Raw genomic sequence first — 6700 nt, 5'->3', positions numbered from 1 at the left:
TTTGAGAAAAATCAGAGAAGCCTAGTTGGGTAGTTTCTTTGAAACCATCTGATATAGTTTGGCTCTATGTCCCCACCCAAATCTCACCTTGAATTGTAATTCCCATAATCCCCACGTGTGAAGGGCAGGGCCAGGTGGAGGTCATTGGATCACAAGGGTGTTTCCCCCATGCTGTTCTCCTGATAGTGAGTGAATCTCATGAGATCTAATGGTTTTATGAGTGTCTGGCATTTCCCCTGCTTGCGCTCACTTTGTCCTGCCGCCCTGTGAAGAAGGTGCCTGCTTCTCCTTTGCTTTCTGCCATGATTGTAAATTTCCTGAGGTCTCCTCAGCAGTGCAGAACTGTGAGTCAATTAAACCTCTTTCCTTCATAAATTACCCAGTGTCAGGTATTTCTTCATAGCAGCGTGAGAATGGACTAATACACCCTCCATAATAAGTGACTCATCTCTCTAATTCTTGGCGTCTCCCATCTGTTAGATTAGGCTAATAACTATCCACACTAAGTTGATGTGAGAATTAAAAGAGACGATGTGGGCAAAGTGCTTGGTGCATAGTAAGTGTTCAGTAAAGGGGAGTTGTTATTCTTAATTTTACAAGGCAACATGAAATTGCTGGCAGAAGGGGCTATAAATTGAGTTCTGTGGGAGTTCAGAGGAGATGGGAAGCACATGTGATGAAGGGCAGGTGAAGATGTGAGAGCAGCAATGGGTCAAGGAGCATGGCTAGGAGCTGCCTGGTGGAAACAGGAAGGCCATTTCCAGAGAGAGACAGGCACGTGGTCAAGTTTGGGCTGGTGGTCAAGTTAGTGCTTATTCTGGGGCAATAAGCACTAACTTTTCCATCACCCTCAAGCATTTCATTCATACATGATGAAAACGCTGATTGCAAATTGTCTCTTTGCATGCATTCCAGAAGGCAGCAAGAAGTTTGACTAGGCAAATTCCATTGTGTTAGCTATGTTGCTGTGCGTATTTTTAAAGTTCTCTTAAAAATCATCCAACAGTCTATAATTCAGTCTCTTGCCTTTGTAAGATAGAGCTTGACCCAGTTAGTCTAAACTGGGGTGGCTTTTGGAAGATGAAAGCTGCCAGCCACTTACGAGGACCACCTACTCTTCCTGTTCCCTCTTCAGAGATGACCTGGGAAGCACGCAGATGACACCAATCTCTCTCCAGGTGTAGGACTTTGGGGAAAGCACTGGTCTCTCCAGGTAAATTGCTAATAGGCGCCAATACTTGTCTTTATCCTTTCACAGCCTTCTATGAGCCACCTATGGCTCCAGGTACCAGGGATACAAAAGCGTTCAAAGTGTGAACCTTGCCTCTGGTGCTGATGGCCTGAAACTGGCTCCAGTTGTTGGTGCAAAGGTCCCCTTCTTCCCTTCCCCCTTGCCCACTGCCACCATCCACATTTCCTACCCCTGTAGGAAGCATGGGCAATTTTAGTGCTCATTAGACCATGGAAGGTGGTGGTTAAGAGCATGGAGTCAGTAGCCAGCTCTAGTCCTGGCTTCTCCCTTCATTTTGGCTGTGGGATCTTGAGCAAGTCTCTTAGCCCTTGTATTAGGCCATGCTTGCATTGTTATAAAGAAATACCTGAGACTGGATAATGTATAAAAGAAAAGAGGTTTAATTGGCTCATGGTTCTGCAGGCCACAGAAGCATGGCACCTGCTTGGCTTCTGGGGAGGCCTCGAGGAGCTTTTACTTATGGCAGAAGGTGAAGTGGGAGCGGATACTTCACATGGCCAGAGCAGGAGCAAGGGAGGGAGGTGCCACACACTGTCACACAACCAGATCTCATGTGAACTTAGAATGAGAGTTCACTTTTCACCAAGGAGATGGCCCGAGCCATTTATGAGAGCTCTGCCCTTGTGATTTAAATACCTCCCACCAGGTCCCACCTCCAACATTGGGGGTTACATTTTGAAATGAGATTTGGAGAGGACAAATATTCAAATTATATTATTCCACCCCATCACCCACCCCAATCTCATGTCCTTCTCACATTTCTAAATACAATCATGCCCTCTCAATGATCTCCCAAAGTCTTAGCTTGTTTTAGCATTAACTCAAAAGTCCAAAGACTAAGGTCTCATCTGAGACAAGGCAAGTCCCTTCCACCTATGAGGCCGCAAAATAAAAAAAAAAGTTAGTTACTTCTTTTTTTTTTTTTTTTTTTTTTTTTTTGACAGAGTCTCACTCTGTCACCCAGGCTGGAGTGCAGTGGCACCATCTCAGCTCACTGTAACCTCCACCTCCCGAGTTCAAGTGATTCTCATGCCTCAGCTTCCCGAGTAGCTGGGACTACAGGTGCATACCACCACATCTGGTTAATTTTTTGTATTTTTAGTAGAGACAGGGTTTCACCATGTTGGTCAGGCTGGTCTCGAACTCCTGACCTCAGGTGATCCACTCACCTTGGCCTCCCAAAATGCTGCGATTACAGGCATGAGCTACCATGCCCGGCCACAAGCTAGTTACTTCTAAGATCCAGTGAGGGTATAGGCCTTAGAGAAACATTTTGAAAGGGGGAAATCAGCAAAATGAAAGCTTTCAAACCCCTTGCAAGTTTGAAACCAGCAGGCAGTCATTAAATTTTAAAGCTCCAAAATAATCTCTTTTGACTCCATGCCTCACATCCAGGACACACTGGCGCAGGAGATGGGCTCTTAAGGCCTTAGGCAGCTCTGCCCTTGTGGCTTTGCAGGATATAGTCCCCATGGCTGCTGTCACAGGTTGTAGAGTGCCTGTGGCTTTTTCAGAAACAGGGTTCCTGTGGATTTACTGCTGCCAGTGGATTTACCATTCTGTGGTCTGGAGGATAGTGGCCCCCTTTCCACACAGTGTCCTGGTGGGGATTCTGTGTGGGAACTCCTACTCCATATTTTCCTTGGGCACTGCCCTAGTAGAGGTTCTTTGTGAAGGCTCTGCCCCTGCAGCAGGATTTTGCCTGGGCACCCAAGGTGTCTCATATAGCCTCTGAAATTCAGGCTGAGGCTGCCAAGCCTCCTTCACTCTTGTACTCTATGCACCCACAGGCTTAACACCATGTGGTAGCCATCGAGGTTTACAGCTTGTGCCCTCCAGAGCAGTAGCCCTACCTGTATCTGGGCCCCTTTGAGCCATGGCTGGAGGTGAGACGGCCAAGATGTGGGGAGCAGTGTCCCGAGGCTATGCAGGACCTGGCCCATGAGACCATTGTTTCTTCCTAGGCCTCCCAGGCCTATGATGTGGGGGCTGCTGTGAAGGTCTTTGAAATGTCTTTAAGGCCTTTTCCACATTGTCTTGGCTATCAATACTTGGCTCCTTTTTCTTTTTTTTTTCTTGAGATGGAATCGCACTCTGTCTCCCATGCTGGAGTGTGCAGTGGTGCGATCTCAGCTCACTGCAACCTCCACCTCCCAGGTTCAAGTGATTCTCTTGCCTTAGCCTCCTGAGTAGCTGGGATTACAGTCATTCAGCTAATTTTTTGTATTTTTAGTAGAGACAGCATTTCATCATGTTGGCCAGGCTGGTCTTGAACTTCTGACATTTTGACTTACCTGCCTTGGCCTCCCAAAGTGCTGGGATTACAGGCGTGAGCCACTGTGCCCGGCCAGACTCCTTTTCAGTTATGCAAATCTCTCTAGCAAGCAGTTGCTACACAGTCTGCTTGAATTTCTCTTCTGAAAAAGCTTTTTTTTTTTTTCTCTGCCACATGGCCAGGCTGCAAATTTTCCAAACTTTTAGGCTATACTTTCTGTTTAAATATAAATTCCAACTTTAAGTCATTTCTTTGCTCCTGCATCTAAGAATAGGCTATTAGAAGCAGCCAGGCCACATCTTGAATGCTTTTTTTTACTTAGAAATTTCTTCTGCTAGATACCCTAAATCATCACTCTGAAGTTTAACTTTCTACAGATCCCTGGGCATGGACACAGTGCAGCCAAGCTTTTGCTAAGGCATAACATGCATGATCTTTGCTCCAGTTCCCAATAAGTTCCTCATTTTCATTTGAGACCTCAGCAGCCTGGACTTCACTGTCCACATCACTATCAGCATTTTGTTCACAACCATTTAGTCAGTCTCTAAAAAATTTCAAACTTTCTCTCATCTTCCTGTCTTCTTTTGAGCACTCTGAACTCTTCTAACCTCTGCCCATTTCCCAGTTCCAAAGTTGCTTCCACAGTTGCAGGTATTTTTACAGCAATACCACACTCTCACAGCATTTTTAAATTTTAGTATTAGGCCATTTTTACATTGCTCAAAGGAAACAGCTGAGCCTGGGTAATTTATAAAGAAAGAGGTTTAATTGGCTCATGGTTCTGCAGGCTGTATAGGAAACATGGCACCAGCATCTGCTCAGCTTCTGGGGAGGCTTCAGGGAGCTTTTACTTACAGCAGAAGGCAAAGGCGGAACAGGCGTCTCCCGTGGTAGAGGAGGAACAAGACAGAGAGTGGTAGGGGAGGTGCCACATTCTTTTAAAGCCCAGATCTCATAAGAGCTCACTCACCAACACAAGGACAGCACCAATGGTGCCATCCAATGGGAGGGTGCTAAACCTTTTATGAGAAATCCTCCTCCATGATCCAATCACCTCTTCCCAGGCCCCACCTCTAACACTGAGGATTACATTTCAACATGAGATTTGGGTGGGGACAAGTATCCAAACTATATTTAGCCCCCATGCCTCAGTTTCCCCACCTGTAAAATGGATATAATAATAGCACCAGCTTCACAAGGTGATTATGAGCTTTTGTTGAACTAATAATCATAAATTTCTTAGAGTAGAGCCTGACCCAAGGGAGCGCTACCTAAAAGTTTGTTAGATTATCATTTATTATTCATTCATTCATTATTTATTAATATTACCCCAGTATTTCACTCATTACTTTTTCAGTTATTCATTCAATCATTATTGTTCATTTATTCCCTTGGCATTGAGTGCTTGCTGAAATCCAGGCCCTGTCTTCAATAACACAGCCACAAACAAGGAGGCCAGGCTCCTTCCTGGGAGCTTCAGCAAGGGACATTCACACACGTGCAATCTGCACCACCCTGCAAAAAGCATCACTTCCACCTTTTTACATTTGAGGAGCTAGGGCTTTGTGGAGGTTGAGTAACTGGCCCAGGCCTCATAGCAAAAGGTAGCAAAGCCAGGGTCTGAGCCTTGAGGCATCCCATTTTGTTAGACGCCTGGGCCTCCTGGGTGCAACTGACATGTTCCCCTCAAGGGGCAGCCTGAGGGTGCCAGGTGCTCAGCCCACCTGCAGGCCCCAAGATTTCCAATGCCCGCTCTGGGCTGCCTGGGGCAGACGGGAGCCACAGAAAGGAACAGTGGCTGCAGGGGGCCTGGAGTGACCCACGGAGCTGTCCTTAGGCTGCTGATTTCACAAGGCAGCTAGGAAAACCAACCACAGAACACGCTTCTGGAGCAGCCTGTTGGTCATTGATGATGGAAACACCCAGCAGTGCAAGATCCACTGCCCTTTGGTATTCAGCACGGCCATTGCATTGCGGGAGCCAGCATCCATCAGGTTAACATCAGGGACTGAATGTTTGCATACCCTCCAAATTCCTATGCTGAAACCCGAAGGTCAGTGTGATGTTATTAGGAGGTGGGGCCTTTAGGAGGTGATTAGGTCATTAGGCACAGTCCTCCTGAATGGGATTAGTGCCCTTATAAAGAGGCCCCAGAGGCTGGGCATGGTGATTCATGCTTGTAATCCCACAACTTCGGGAGGCCAAGGTGGGAGGATCACTTCAGCCCGTGAGTTCAAGACCATCCTGGGCAACATGGTGAAAACCCATCTCTACAAAAAAAAAGTATTAGCCAGGCATGGTGGTGCACACCTGTAGTCCTGGCTACTCAGGAGGCTGAGGCAGGAGGATTGCTTGAGCTTGGGAGGTTGAGGCTGCAGCGAGCTGTGTTCACACTACTGCACTCTAGCCTCAGCAACCAAGCAAGACCCTCTCTCAAAAAAAAAAAAAAAAAAAAAAAAAAAAATGCCCGGAGAGCTCCCTCATTCCTTTTACTGTGTGAGGATAAAGTGAGGATCTATGAACCAGGAAGGCCACCTTTCTCCCTGTACTAAGTTAAATAGTATCCTCAAAAATTCTTGTCCATGGCCGGGCATGGTGGCTCATGCCTGTAATCCCAGCACTTTGGGAGGCTAAGGTGGGCGGATCACCTGCGGTCAGGAGTTCGAGACCAGCCTGGCCAACATGGTGAAACCCCGTCACTACTAAAAATACAAAAAAAAAAAAAAAAAAAAAAAATTAACCAGGCGTGGTGGCAGGCACCTGTAATCCCAGCTACCTGGGAGGCAGAGGCAGGAGAATTGCCTGAACCCGGGAGGCGGAGGTTGCAGTGAGTCGAGATTGTGTCACTGTACTCTAACCTGGGCAACAAGAGCAAAACTCTGTCTCAAAAAGAAAAAAAAAAAAAGATTTTGAGTAAAACTATACCGAATTCATGGATTAATCCAGGGAGAACTGACATCTTTAGGATATTCAGTCTTCTCAACTATAAATATGGTATATTCCTCCATTTATTTAGAAAAACTTTAAATAGAATTTGCAATGTTACAGTGTTTTTACTGGATTTATTTCCAGGTACCTTATAATATTGTAACCATTATGAGTGGAATTTCCTTTTCTCTTTAATTTTACTTTCTAATTGGTGAGTGTTTATATAGAGAAACATTCCTGATTTT

This window comes from Rhinopithecus bieti, unplaced genomic scaffold (assembly GCF_001698545.2).
Source record: "Rhinopithecus bieti isolate Rb0 unplaced genomic scaffold, ASM169854v2 scaffold_13400, whole genome shotgun sequence".
In the NCBI taxonomy this organism is placed as follows: Eukaryota; Metazoa; Chordata; class Mammalia; order Primates; family Cercopithecidae; genus Rhinopithecus; species Rhinopithecus bieti.
This window is presented reverse-complemented; position numbering follows the sequence as displayed.